Source organism: Hyla sarda, chromosome 1 (genome assembly GCF_029499605.1).
Source record: "Hyla sarda isolate aHylSar1 chromosome 1, aHylSar1.hap1, whole genome shotgun sequence".
NCBI lineage: Eukaryota > Metazoa > Chordata > Amphibia > Anura > Hylidae > Hyla > Hyla sarda.
Window position 1 is genome coordinate 226,245,061 of NC_079189.1, and position 14,856 is coordinate 226,259,916.

Consider the following 14,856-nt stretch of genomic DNA (forward strand, 5'->3'; position numbering starts at 1 on the left):
AAGGATAGGGGATGAGATGTCTGATCGCCGGGGGCCCGCTGCTGAGACCCCCCCGCGATCTTCCACGCCCCCTCCATTCATGTCTATGGGAGGGGGCGTGATGGCCGTCACTCCCCCTCCCATAGACATGAATGGAGGGGGCGTGGCGTGACATCAGGAGGTTTCCGAAACTGGAGATTTAGCACCTGCATAGAATGCGGATTCTGCAGGTAGATCGCAGGGGGTCTCAGCAGCGGGCCCCCGCGATCAGACATCTTATCCGATAAAATGTTTTTGCCCGGAATACCCCTTTAAGTATTTATATCAACTTGATATTTTTCTCAGTAAACGTTAAAAAAAAACGTATGAAATGCATAAAACCGTACTTCAATATACCACTGAAACATCTGACTAAAACATCCTAACTTTCGGAAGCAAAAAAACTTTCAAAAATACAAATATATGTCAGTATCAAAAATGTTTGCCACAACTGGAAACTTACCCGGTCATCCTGCTACGCCTCTCCCGGATGTTGTTCGTCCATCTCTGTTTATGATTGAGCAGTATAACATAGTTTCTACAGAGACATTTCATTCATAATAATTCTGAACATTATTTTTCAAATAGGAACAACTAGTATACAGCACAGTCTGGCCTGATGTATATATGCCCCTTTTTGTAATAAAATGTATTCTATCCTCAGACATTCATAAATGTATCATAGTACAAAGTCTTTTTTTTTTTTGTCTTTACCTCACTGTGTTTTAACTGCCAAAATTATATATATATATATATATATATATATATATATATATATTTTTTTTTTTTTTTTTATTTGACTGTATTTTGATGCAGTTTGGGGGTAAATATGAAATATTGTGTACATTTTTTTTGTTACTTGAATATTTAGAAAGGAATTTTTTTTGTGTTTTTATACTGTTCACTTTTCACAAAAAATAACCTGTCAAATAATTCCTGAAAATGTTCTCATAGGGTAACCAGAGGTTATAGCTAAGCATTCAACTTTATGATGCATACAGACAAATGCCAACTGGAGTCATTGCCTGATGTTCCTCCTGCTATGTTATTGTGTAGGGCCTATGTTCTCAGGACAAAATACATTGTTTAAAGTCACACGGCATGTCTTCTTTGTGTTATGAGTTGTCATTTTTTCCTTTTTGTTTACAGGACAGGATGCGTAACAGTGGCCTTCTTGTGACAGTGAACGCTCGGGTTGTCTAGCAGTTATAGACGTGTTAGGACAGTGTTGATAAAAGTACACTTGAAGAATGTCTAACTGCCACAAATTGCTGAGAATCAGTACAGAAGACTATTCCCAGCAAGACATCGTAGAATACGAGGTCTATGTCTCATTCCTTGTAGGGCGATTTTTATAGTGAATAAAACAAGCATGAAAATAATAAGAAAGACACGATGAGCAATGGAATCTATCGGAAACTTCCATAAATCACATTAAAAGGAAGTAACTAATATGATATTAGATCAGAATGTAGATAAGGTTAAATATAGCATATTATGCACAGATTGGCCATAATATTAAAACCTCCTTCCTAATATTGAATAGGTCCCCATTGTTCCACCCTAAAAGCTCTGAACCAGCAAGGACTTAATAAGATTTGGAGTTATGGGGTATTTGCCACACAGACATTAGCAGTAGATCCTTTAAGTCCTGTGAGTTGTGAAGTATGGCTGCCACATAATGTAATTGGATTCATTTTTTCAGCACATCACAAGGATGCTCAATTGGCTTAAGATTTGGGGAATTAGGAAACATTCAGGGGCGGCTCTACCATTAGGCGACTAAGGCCTTAGGTCTTGAGCTTGAGGGGCCTTGTGGCCACCTAGTTCGCCCTCCTAAGAATATAAAGTGAGTGGCTAAGCATAAACACTGTACACATTAACACTCTGTATTGGGCTGGAGCATTGCGTCCAGTTGTAAACTGGATTTCCTGCTTCTGTACTGTAGAATAGTGGTGCAGGCTTCTGCTGCAGGCCACATAGCTTGCAGGGAGAGGACTTGAACTATTCCTGGTCACAAAGCGAAGGATGTACTGGGTGCAGAGGCCTCAGTGTGGCAGTGGAGGGAAAGTAAGTGGAATTTTAATTATAGCCATTTAGTTATCCAATTCATCTATCTAATCTAATAGGGGCTGCTACCTAATAGGAGGGATTCCTTACTTACCTACCTACCAACCTACCTACTTACTGGGAGCTTCTACCTAATTGGGGGATTTCCCACCTACCTATTTACTGGGGAATTTACCCAATAGGTGGGTTATCTGCCCCTAGTGGCATCTATTTAAAAGGAAGATTCCTTACCTACCTACTGGGGGCTTGTACCTAATATGGGGAAATCCTTACCTTCTAACTGCTGGGGGCTACCCTTATCGTCAACACACTTACCTACTCACTCATACTGTGCAAGCACCAAGGGGACATTATTTGGAGCACTATGGATATTGAGCAGTTGAGGAATGTGATGGAATAGTACAGAGCCTAAGATGATTGTCTAGTAGTTTCTGCAGATCAATTATACTAACAACCAATATATTGCGAGTAATAATGAGAATATGAACCTATAGATCACTAGAGGAGATCCAAAAATACCCTATTTCCCATATATCTAAAACTAATTATTTATTATTTTTCCTCACACAAAGAAAAAACAAAAAGATTAAAAATCCTGTGTTGTTCACTCCATTATAGGTAATTGCATATTACACTGTCAGCTGTAATCTCCGCAAGCACCTGCAGTGTGCTATGCGGATAAGGAGTTAACACTGTGCTTAAAATCAATTCTCAGCCCCCCTTGACATGTTTCGATGCAAGATGCAGCTTTGTCAAGAGGACAGCGCTGTTACAATTGCAATTAACTATAACGGAGTGAACAACACTAGATTTTTAATCTGTTTGTTTTTTCTTTGTGTGAGGAAAATTTATAAAGAATTAGTTTTAGATATATGGGAAACAGGGTATTTTTGGATCGCCTCTGGTGATCTATAGGTGCATGGTTGGAAGAAGTCTTCATAGCGGTCTGAGTTGGATATAGAAGAAAAGGAAAGAGAACACCTCTAAAAAAACATCACTTGTGAGTCACTGGATCTAAGTGCACTGTAACCTCTTATACGGTCTACAGAGCCTGTGTACAGCTGGTATTTCCCACTATATGGGGGATATTGGTCTGTGTATTCTGGTGTTTGTTTAGTATCAGTATGGTGGTATTATCCAGTTACTATGTAGTGGTAGTGGTCATAATGTGGCATTATTATTTTATGTTTTAAACCCCAATTCTAAGGAAATTCTGCAAGCCCCCCCTGGTCAGCAGCAATGCTGTCACGATGCCGGCTGGCAGGAGGTGGATCCTCTGTGCCAGAGAGGGATTGGCGTGGACCGTGCTAGTGGACCGGTTCTAAGTTACTACTGGTATTCACCAGAGCCCGCCGCAAAGCGGGATGGTCTTGCAGCGGCGGTAGTAACCAGGTCGTATCCACTAGCAACGGCTCAACCTCTCTGACTGCTGAAGATAGGCGCGGTACAAGGGAGTAGACAAGAGCAAGGTCGGACGTAGCAGAAGGTCGGGGCAGGCAGCAAGGATCGTAGTCAGGGGCAACGGCAGGAGGTCTGGAACACAGGCTAGGAACACACAAGGAAACGCTTTCACTGGCACGGTGGCTACAAGATCCGGCGAGGGAGTGCAGGGGAAGTGAGGTATACATAGGGAGTGCACAGGTGAACACACTAATTAGAACAACTGCGCCAATCAGGGGCGCAGTGGCCCTTTAAATCGCAGAGACCCGGCGCGCGCGCGCCCTAGGGAGCGGGCCGCGCGCGCCGGGACAGGACCGACGGAGAGCGAGTCAGGTACGGGAGCCGGGGTGCGCATCGCGAGCGGGCGCCACCCGCATCGCGAATCGCATCCCGGCTGGAGGCGGTATCGCAGCGCACCCGGTCAGTGGATCTGACCGGGGCGCTGCAGTAGCGAGGATGTTGCGAGCGCTCCGGGGAGGAGCGGGGACCCGGAGCGCTCGGCGTAACAGTACCCCCCCCTTGGGTCTCCCCCTCTTCTTGGAGCCTGAGAACCTGAGGACCAGACTTTTGTCTAGGATATTTTCCTCAGGTTCCCAGGATCTCTCTTCAGGACCACAGCCCTCCCAATCAACCAAAAAAAAAGTTTTCCCTCTGACCTTCTTGGAGGCCAGTATCTCCTTTACGGAGAAGATGTCAGAAGAACCGGAAACAGGAGTGGGAGAAACAAGTTTGGGAGAGAAACGGTTGATGATGAGTGGTTTAAGAAGAGAGACATGAAAGGCATTAGGAATACGAAGAGAAGGAGGAAGAAGAAGTTTGTAAGAGACAGGATTAATTTGGCACAAGACTTTGAAAGGACCAAGATAGCGTGGTCCCAATTTGTAGCTGGGGACACGGAAGCGGACATATTTAGCGGAGAGCCATACCTTGTCTCCGGGAGAAAAAATGGGGGGAGCTCTTCTTTTCTTATCGGCAAACTTTTTCATGCGAGATGAAGCCTGTAAGAGAGAATTTTGGGTCTCTTTCCATATGGTGGAAAGATCACGAGTTACTTCATCCACAGCGGGCAAACCAGAGGGCAAGGGAGTAGGGAGGGGGGGAAGAGGGTGACGGCCGTACACCACGAAAAATGGGGATTTGGAAGAAGATTCAGAGACTCTGAAGTTGTACGAGAATTCGGCCCATGGTAGAAGATCTGCCCAGTCATCCTGGCGGGAGGAAACAAAATGCCGTAAATAGTCACCCAGGACCTGGTTAATTCTTTCTACTTGCCCATTGGATTGAGGATGATAAGCAGAAGAGAAGTTTAATTTAATCTTGAGTTGTTTACAGAGAGCCCTCCAGAATTTTGACACGAATTGGACGCCTCTATCCGAGACGATCTGCCCGGCCAAACCGTGAAGACGAAAAATGTGTACAAAAAATTGTTTTGCCAACTGAGGCGCTGAAGGAAGACCAGGAAGAGGAATAAAATGTGCCATCTTGGAAAATCGATCAACGACCACCCAAACAACAGTGTTGCCACGGGATGGGGGTAAGTCTTCAATAAAGTCCATACCAATCAGAGACCAAGGCTGTTCGGGGACAGGCAGAGGATGAAGGAGACCAGCAGGCTTCTGGCGAGGAGTCTTATCTCGGGCACAGATAGTGCAGGCCCGCACAAAATCAACAACATCCGTCTCCAGAGTCGGCCACCAATAGAAACGAGAGATGAGTTGCAAGGACTTTTTGATGCCCGCATGGCCAGCGAGGTGGGAGGAGTGACCCCATTTGAGGATTCCGAGGCGTTGGCGTGAAGAAACGAAGGTCTTCCCTGGAGGAGTTTGCCTGATGGAGGCTGGAGAAGTGGAGATCAGGCAGTCAGGAGGAATGATGTGTTGCGGAGAGAGCTCTACTTCCGAGGCATCCGAGGAACGAGAGAGAGCATCGGCCCTAATGTTCTTGTCGGCAGGGCGAAAATGAATTTCAAAATTAAAACGGGCAAAGAACAGAGACCACCTGGCCTGGCGAGGATTCAGCCGTTGGGCAGACTGGAGATAGGAGAGATTCTTGTGATCGGTGTAAATGATAACTGGAAATTTTGATCCCTCCAGCAGATGCCTCCATTCCTCAAGTGCTAATATAATGGCCAGTAGCTCTCGATCCCCGATGGAGTAGTTCCTCTCCGCCGGAGAGAAGGTCCTAGAAAAAAACCCACAAGTAACAGCATGCCTGGAAGAATTTTTTTGTAGAAGGACCGCTCCAGCTCCCACTGAGGAGGCATCAACCTCCAATAGGAAGGGTTTAGATGGGTCAGGTCTGGAGAGCACGGGAGCAGAAGAAAAGGCAGACTTGAGCCGTTTAAATGCGTCTTCCGCTTGAGGAGGCCAGGACTTAGGATTGGCATTCTTCTTGGTTAAAGCCACGATAGGAGCCACAATAGTGGAAAAATGTGGAATAAATTGTCTGTAATAATTGGCGAACCCCAAAAAACGTTGGATAGCACGGAGTCCGGAGGGGCGTGGCCAATCTAAGACGGCAGAGAGTTTATCTGGGTCCATTTGTAGTCCCTGGCCAGAGACCAAGTATCCTAGGAAAGGAAGAGATTGAGATTCAAACAGACATTTCTCCATTTTGGCATAAAGTTGATTGTCTCGAAGTCTCTGAAGAACCATGCGGACATGCTGGCAGTGTTCTTCTAAGTTGGCAGAAAAAATCAGAATATAGTCCAGATACACAACAACACAGGAATATAAGAGATCACGAAAAATTTCATTAACAAAGTCTTGGAAGACGGCAGGGGCGTTGCACAGGCCAAAGGGCATGACCAGATACTCAAAGTGTCCATCTCTAGTGTTAAATGCAGTTTTCCATTCGTCCCCCTCCCTGATGCGGATGAGATTATAAGCACCTCTTAAGTCCAGTTTGGTAAAGATGTGGGCACCTTGAAGGCGATCAAAGAGTTCTGAGATAAGAGGTAGGGGGTAGCGGTTCTTTACCATGATTTTATTAAGTCCGTGGTAGTCAATGCAAGGACGTAGGGAGCCATCCTTTTTGGACACAAAGAAAAATCCAGCTCCGGCAGGAGAGGAGGATTTGCGGATAAACCCCTTTTTTAAATTTTCCTGGATGTATTCAGACATAGCAAGAGTCTCTGGGGCGGACAGAGGATAAATTCTGCCCCGGGGTGGAGTAGTACCTGGGAGGAGGTCAATAGGACAGTCATAAGGCCTGTGAGGAGGTAAAGTCTCAGCTTGTTTTTTGCAAAATACGTCAGCATAGTCCATATAAGCCTTAGGGAGACCGGTTACAGGGGGAACCACAGGGTCACGGCAGGGAGTACTGGGAACCGGTTTAAGACAGTCCTTGAAACAAGAAGTACCCCAGCTCTTGATCTCTCCTGTGGACTAATCAAGGGTTGGGGAATGGCGTTGAAGCCATGGTAGTCCAAGGAGAATTTCAGAAGTGCAATTGGAGAGGACCAAAAACTCAATTTTTTCGTGATGAGGTCCGATGCACATTAGGAGGGGCTCCGTGCGGTAACGTACGGTACAGTCCAATCTTTCATTGTTAACACAATTGATGTAGAGGGGTCTGGCGAGACTGGTCACCGGGATGTTGAACCTGTTGATGAGAGAGGCCAAAATAAAATTTCCTGCAGATCCGGAATCCAAGAAGGCCATAGTAGAGAAGGAGAAGGTAGAGGCAGATATCCGCACAGGCACAGTAAGGCGTGGAGAAGCAGAGTTGACATCAAGAACTGTCTCACCTTTGTGCGGAGACAGCGTACGTCTTTCCAGGCGGGGAGGACGGATAGGACAATCCTTCAGGAAGTGTTCGGTACCGGCACAGTACAGGCAAAGATTCTCCATGCGGCGTCGTGTCCTCTCTTGAGGTGTCAAGCGAGACCGGTCAACTTGCATAGCCTCCACGGCGGGAGGCACAGGAACGGATTGCAGAGGACCAGAGGAGAGAGGAGCCGGGGAGAAAAAACGCCTCGTGCGAACAAAGTCCATATCCTGGCGGAGCTCCTGACGCCTTTCGGAAAAACGCATGTCAATGCGAGTGGCTAGATGAATGAGTTCATGCAGGTTAGCAGGAATTTCTCGTGCGGCCAGAACATCTTTAATGTTGCTGGATAGGCCTTTTTTAAAGGTCGCGCAGAGGGCCTCATTATTCCAGGATAGTTCGGAAGCAAGAGTACGGAATTGTATGGCGTACTCGCCAACGGAAGAATTACCCTGGACCAGGTTCAGCAGGGCAGTCTCAGCAGAAGAGGCTCGGGCAGGTTCCTCAAAGACACTTCGAATTTCCGAGAAGAAGGAGTGTACAGAGGCAGTGACGGGGTCATTGCGGTCCCAGAGCGGTGTGGCCCATGACAGAGCTTTCCCAGACAGAAGGCTGACTACGAAAGCCACCTTAGACCTTTCAGTAGGAAACTGGTCCGACATCATCTCCAAGTGCAGGGAACATTGTGAAAGAAAGCCACGGCAAAACTTAGAGTCCCCATCAAATTTATCCGGCAAGGATAGTCGTAGACCGGAAGCGGCCACTCGCTGCGGAGGAGGTGCAGGAGCTGGCGGAGGAGATGATTGCTGAAGCTGTGGTAGAAGCTGCTGTAGCATCACGGTCAGTTGAGACAGCTGATGGCCTTGTTGCGCTATCTGTTGTGACTGCTGGGCGACCACCGTGGTGAGGTCGGCGACAACTGGCAGTGGAACTTCAGCGGGATCCATGGCCGGATCTACTGTCACAATGCCGGCTGGCAGGAGGTGGATCCTCTGTGCCAGAGAGGGATTGGCGTGGACCGTGCTAGTGGACCGGTTCTAAGTTACTACTGGTATTCACCAGAGCCCGCCGCAAAGCGGGATGGTCTTGCAGCGGCGGTAGTAACCAGGTCGTATCCACTAGCAACGGCTCAACCTCTCTGACTGCTGAAGATAGGCGCGGTACAAGGGAGTAGACAAGAGCAAGGTCGGACGTAGCAGAAGGTCGGGGTAGGCAGCAAGGATCGTAGTCAGGGGCAACGGCAGGAGGTCTGGAACACAGGCTAGGAACACACAAGGAAACGCTTTCACTGGCACGATGGCAACAAGATCCGGCGAGGGAGTGCAGGGGAAGTGAGGTATACATAGGGAGTGCACAGGTGAACACACTAATTATCAAGGGGCGCAGTGGCCCTTTAAATCGCAGAGACCCGGCGCGCGCGCCCTAGGGAGCGGGGCCGCGCGCGCCGGGACAGGACCGACGGAGAGCGAGTCAGGTACGGGAGCCGGGGTGCGCATCGCGAGCGGGCGCCACCCGCATCGCGAATCGCATCCCGGCTGGAGGCGGTATCGCAGCGCACCCGGTCAGTGGATCTGACCGGGGCGCTGCAGTAGCGAGGATGTTGCGAGCGCTCCGGGGAGGAGCGGGGACCCGGAGCGCTCGGCGTAACAAATGCATACTCTGTATGCATTTCCACTCCCATACATTTACTGGCTGAAGAAGACCTCTTGGGCGAGTTTTGCCTGAGGCCTCACAAAGTCTAGAGCTGCCTCTTGAGACAATGTCAACTCTTTGACATGTCCCTCAATGCATCCATGAACAATTTTGCACGATCCTGCTGAAGAGGGCCACTGTTATTAGGGGATACCGTTGTCATAAAGTTTTACTCGATCTGCATCAATGATTAGGTAAGTTCCACATAAATGAGTTTCTCAGCAAAACATTGGTTAGAGAATCAGACTGCCCTTGCCAGCTTGCCTTCTTCTTATAGTATATCCTGGTATTATTGTATTCTCCAGGTAAGTGACACACATACCAGGCTGTCAACATGAAAATATAATTAATAAGACTAGGCCTTCTTCTTACATTGCTGTGTAAACCAGTTATGACACTAACATGTGCCTGGGCATTCAGACTCTGGCTATCCAGCCCATATGCAGCAAGCTGGGATGCGCTATGTGTCCAGACACTTTTCTATCATAACTTACATTTTTTTCAGCATTTTGTAATTCTTCACTGGTACTGGACCAAACAGGCTTTGCTTCCCATACAAAAAGGAGCATTGGGTCTGTTTGGGGTTCACAAACCTGTTTTGGGTTCATCAGTTGTCTTTCCTTGGACTCCTTCTACTAGGTGTTAACCATACCCTATAAGACCATATTTTGTGTACACCATATTTTGTGTAGACCATATTTTGTGTAGCTTTGACACAATCTGGCTTTAGTGAAGCTGCTTAGATGATTATCATGTCCATTTTCTTGCTTTCAAAGCATTAAAAACTATGGGTAGCTAACCAACAGCTTCTCTATTAAATAGTATCTAACAGGCTTGGAAGAACTACAAATATCAGAAGAACAGTTTTTGGCAATCAAGACTTATTCATAGCTATGAAGAAGGCTTGATTACCGAAATGCTTTAGTCTTCTGGTTATGAATACTATTAAATAAATAACCTGTTGTTTTTATCCCATCTGGAAATGCTAGAGTACACCTTTCTTGGTTTGATAGCAAAAGCTTCTATCTCTCTGTGCATGGAGTTTGGTGTTGGAAACCACACGAGTTGTCTATGTGGCGTTACTGTTTTGAAGCCTTTTGCTAGATACAATCTGAATTGAAGGTCAGCACTGATAGGGCATAGTGACTGATAGATGACTGATAGAAGACTGTTCTTTTACTCACACCACATTAACTTCACTCTACGTACCAGATGCTGATAGCATGCTGTAATTATATTTTATGTCTTTAGTTGTAATATCCCTTACATTAATGACTCCTTAAATACATTTGATTAAACATTTAACATGTAGGGACATCTTTATAACATTTATTACTTTACTACAATTGGAATTAATAGAGAACTGGTTAAGGCAAAAGAGTTAAAGGGGTACTCCGCTGCCACTGCTTTTTTTTAATAATTTTTTTTTTATGTTTGCTGTGTTTTCTTCTTTCCATCCGTGTGGTGTGTGGATTGTACCATCTTTGCTTCTTTTCTGCTCCTTAGTTTGGACATGCATTGTGTTTTCTCCTTTCTTTCATTTCCGTTTGCACACGCTCGACAAACTACAGCTCCCATTATGTTCCCAGCATGTGTTTGCTTCCGCCTGCTTTTACGGTTTGTCCATTCTATTCTTTTGGTTCTGTCCGCCCAGCGCTCCCCTCCATTTTTTATGCTGCCCCTTTCTTAAGCTATTTTGGATTCCCAGCCTTTTTTTTTTTTGTTTCCCCCCAGTGCTGCACAGTTACCAGACTACTGCGCCAGCGCAGTGTGAGGCCATTCCACCAGCACAGACTCAATGCAACCTAGCCTAGCCACACGTGTAGTGCTGTCGCAAAGATTACACAATGGCTTGAATGTACGTTTGCGACCGCCACAGACGCTCATTGATGCAGGATAAGCCAATAGGAAACAAGCATTGAAGTTAGCCACGCCACAGAAAGGAGGATCACTACATGCAAATTTCAACATTTATACTGTCGAAGTGGAAAACACTGAAGACGGGGGGAGGGCGCAGGCACGTCAGAAGGATCAGTGCTGAAGTAACGAACACAAAAGGGCCGACAAAGCCCCCAGAATCTACTTTCTGCAAAGATAAGCAGTGAGTAAACAAACCTTACCCTGGGAAAGCACACAACATGCATAAAGAAAGACACCTCTGTGTCCAAAATGATCCTGCAGTGGAAAATCCCAACAACATTCATATTTAATACTCACACTGCAGAAGTCCGCACCTGAATCATCTGCCTGTACTGTATATCGGCATGAAAAAATACCTTCAAATTAACATTACATATATCTGGTGGAATTTCATTTAGCAGACATCTACACCATCTGAACAAAGCCTAAATCATGATATGCTTATAACCACAGAGCATGGAAATGACACAAGAAAGTATAGCCTGCAGTCTCCTTATGATGTATGAACTGTCAGACTGGTATTGGGTTTCCTAAACCTGTCTTTAGAAACCTGTATTGTTAAGCTTAGTAAATAAAATCTTCCCAGGGGCAATTCTGAAGAGACATTTTATATCTCTGTCAAATCTCATTCACTAACCAATGATGGCCACTAGTTAATACTTTTACACTGATGGGACTTTTAATGGCCCCTTAACACCTGTATTCTTAAAGGGGTGCTCAGCATTTGGAACAAACCGGGAGCTCGTGACATCATAGCCCCGCCCCCTTATGACATAATGCCCCGTCCCTCAATGCAAGTCTATGGGAGGGGGCATGATAGCTGTCACACCCCCTCCCATAGACTTGCATTGAGGGGGTGGGTCGTGACATCATGAGGAGTGGTGGTCTAATTGTCACAAGCTCCCGGCGCTAGCTCCAGCGTTCGGAACAGTTTGTTCCAAACGCTGAGCAGCGGAGTACCCCTTTAAAGAGGTATTCTGTGTTAAAGAAAAATCATGTATTTCTGGGGCCGTATAAAAATAGAAAAAAAGCTATACTCACCTACCCCCAGTTCCCCACAGGTCCCCTGCAGCATTTGTTATGATAATATAGTGTTTACAGAAAATAATGTATTGGGATCTTTTTTTTTTTTATTAAGCAGAGATGCATATAATGGGCAGCAGTAATATACAATTCTATTAAAGAAATGTTCCCACAATTAAGGCAGGAAAGAATAAAGATTTAATTCTCTTTTAAAGAAAGTCTGTCAGTAGTTTTGAGGCATCATATTGGTTACATTTTTGTTATTTATTTGTATTAATGTACAGCAAACAAAGGTATCTTTTCTTCGATCAGCTTTACTGAGAGCTCTATAGCTCAGGCAGGGGTACATCTAGCCTAGATCTTCCCCTAACAGTCAGGCAAAGTGAACCACTTTAGATCTGTTCTCCCCTCTACTCATGGATGGTACAACCCTGGATTAGGCTAGACTACTGTCCCCATTGGTTTCAGTCCCTAGGGGCATTATATAGAAACATCCTCTGTAAGCAGTAAAAATCGATAATTCATTTTAAGTGGAAAGAAGAAGCAAACATTGTAAATATGATTTGTCCTATAAACATGAAGACATATTGACATTAAAAAAGCTTCAAATAGAAACTTCAATACTTAGTTCTTCCTCTTTTTAAGAAAAAAACAAATATATTTATTGTTTCAAATACATTCATGAGAGGCACTTTTATTGAAGACAATTGTTTAAAGGAGTACTACAGTGGAAATTTTTTTTTTTTTAAGTCAACTGGTGCCAGAAAGTTAAACAGATTTGTAAATTACTTCTATATAAAAATATTAATCCTTTCAAGACTTATCAGCTGGTGTATGCTCCACAGGAAATTGCATAGTTCTTTTCAGTCTGACAACAGTGCTCTCTGCTGACACCTCTGTCTGTTTCAGGAACTGTGCCGAGCAAGAGAGGTTTGCTATGGGGATTTACTCCTACTCTGGACAGTTCCTGACACAGACAGAGGTGTCAGCAGAGAGCACTGTGGTCAGTCATATAAGAAATTCAAAAAGAAAAGAACTTCCTCTGTAGCATACAGCAGCTGATAAGTACTGGAATGATTAAGATTTTTAAATAGAAGTAATTTACAAATCTGTTTAAGTTTCTGGAGCCAGTTGATATGAAAATTCTACCTCTTTAAATACAATGTCAGCTGCTAATGATGTTATAAACTGCTGACACTTAAAAAAAAAAAAAAAAAAAGATGTTATGGTAAGGAGACACTTGGTACCTTTCACATATCTGTCTGTGTTTCCATAATGTAATGCTTTTATTCTCTGGTGCTCCTTCCTGCACAGTGCATACAAATTATGCGCAGGTACAAGCTTCAGAAACAGGACCTAGCTTCCAGCTGACTGTCAATCACACACAGACAGGGGTGGGAGGAGGAGCAAGGAGGTATTCCAGCCCTAAGTACTTCAGTGGCTTGTGAATGCCTTTATCACACTGTGCACCAGAGAATAAAAGCATTTTTCTATGTTATGGAAGCAAAGACAGATATAAGAAAGTTACAATTCGGGAGATCAAAACCTGTGCAGAGGAAATATTGACCAGTTGCCCATAGCAACCAATGAGATTGCTTCTTTCATTTTTTAACAAGGCCTCTAAAAAATAAAGAAGCAACCTGATTGGTTGCTATGGGCAACTGATCAACTTTTCCTCGGCACAGGTTTTGATAAATCTCCCCAGTTATTTAGCCCTAACTGTTATTTAACAGAGTAGGTAGATAGATGTGAATTGTAGCTAAAAGATTTCCTTTAAAAGCTTGTTCATGGTCCATTTACGCTATTTTAATTATTTTATTTTTTACCACAGTGGTCAGATGTACCATTTTAGGAAATGGGAATGTATAGATTTTCATTTTTGCTTTACATTTAGGTTTTTTAGACAGTTTTTACTTTTAGTCTCATAAAGCTAACTTCTAATTGGGCTTTCATAGGGGAGAGGGACCCGTCTCTATGAGCCGGAGAGCAGAGACATAACAGCAGATCTCACTGCAGTGACATCGAGGCATCATTGTGTTACATGCTGGACGGCCATTCTTTGTAGAATTACATTTACCCTACAGCCACCAAATGTATAGTAAAAGCCAAATCTGGTAGCAAGATAAGCTGTCTACATTTGCATTGCAATGTAGCCAGCCTCTAGTGAGAGGTACCCTCTAATGATTTCTGGGATTTTCTTAAAGGGGTTGTGCGCTGCCCTGACTTTCGGAGCTCCGCTCACAGCTTCCGGAAGTTCATTACTCCGAACGCTGTGTGCGGGCTTCCGTGTTCGCGGCCACCGGGCGTGACGTCACGCCCGGCCCCACGTGACGTCTCGCCTGGCCCCTCATGACGTCTCGCCCACCCCCTCAATGAAAGTCTATGGGAAGGGTACCAAGTGTCTCCTCGTGACGTCTCGACACTTGGGAAGGGTGCCAAGTGTCTCCTCGTGAAAGTCTATGGGAAGGGTACCAAGTGTCTCCTCATGACGTCTCGCCCGTCCCCTCGTGACGTCACGCCCGCCCCCTCTACCAAAGTCTATGGGAAGGGGGCGTGACAGCGGTTGCGCCCCCTTCCCATAAACTTTCATTGAGGGGGCGGGCGAGACGTCACGAGGGGTCACGAGGAGACACTTGGTACCCTTCCCATAGACTTTCACGAGGAGACACTTGGTATCCTTCCCAAGTGTCGAGGCGTCACGAGGAGACACTTGGTACCCTTCCCATAGACTTTCATTGAGGGGGTGGGCGAAACGTCATGAGGGGCCGGGCGAGACGTCACGAGGGGCCGGGCGTGACGTCACGCCCGGCGGCCGCGAACACGGAAGCCCGCACACAGCGTTCGGAGTAATGAACTTCCGGATGCTGTAAGCGGAGCTCCGAAAGTCAGGGCAGCGCACAACCCCTTTAATACTCCCAGGTCCTG

The 14,856-nt window shown here is 45.5% G+C and overlaps 1 protein-coding gene across 1 annotated transcript in view; it reads right to left on the reverse strand.

Annotated features, from left to right (window-relative positions):
• Window positions 1-13,216, reverse strand: part of LOC130365564 (inactive tyrosine-protein kinase PRAG1-like) — a 92,192-nt gene extending 78,976 nt beyond the window's left edge. Inside the window, exon 1 of the mRNA XM_056568877.1 lies at window positions 13,179-13,216. The gene's annotated coding sequence lies outside the window, so the exon portion shown is untranslated. The remainder of the gene's footprint in view (window positions 1-13,178) is intronic.
• Between the last annotated feature and the right edge of the window lie 1,640 nt (window positions 13,217-14,856).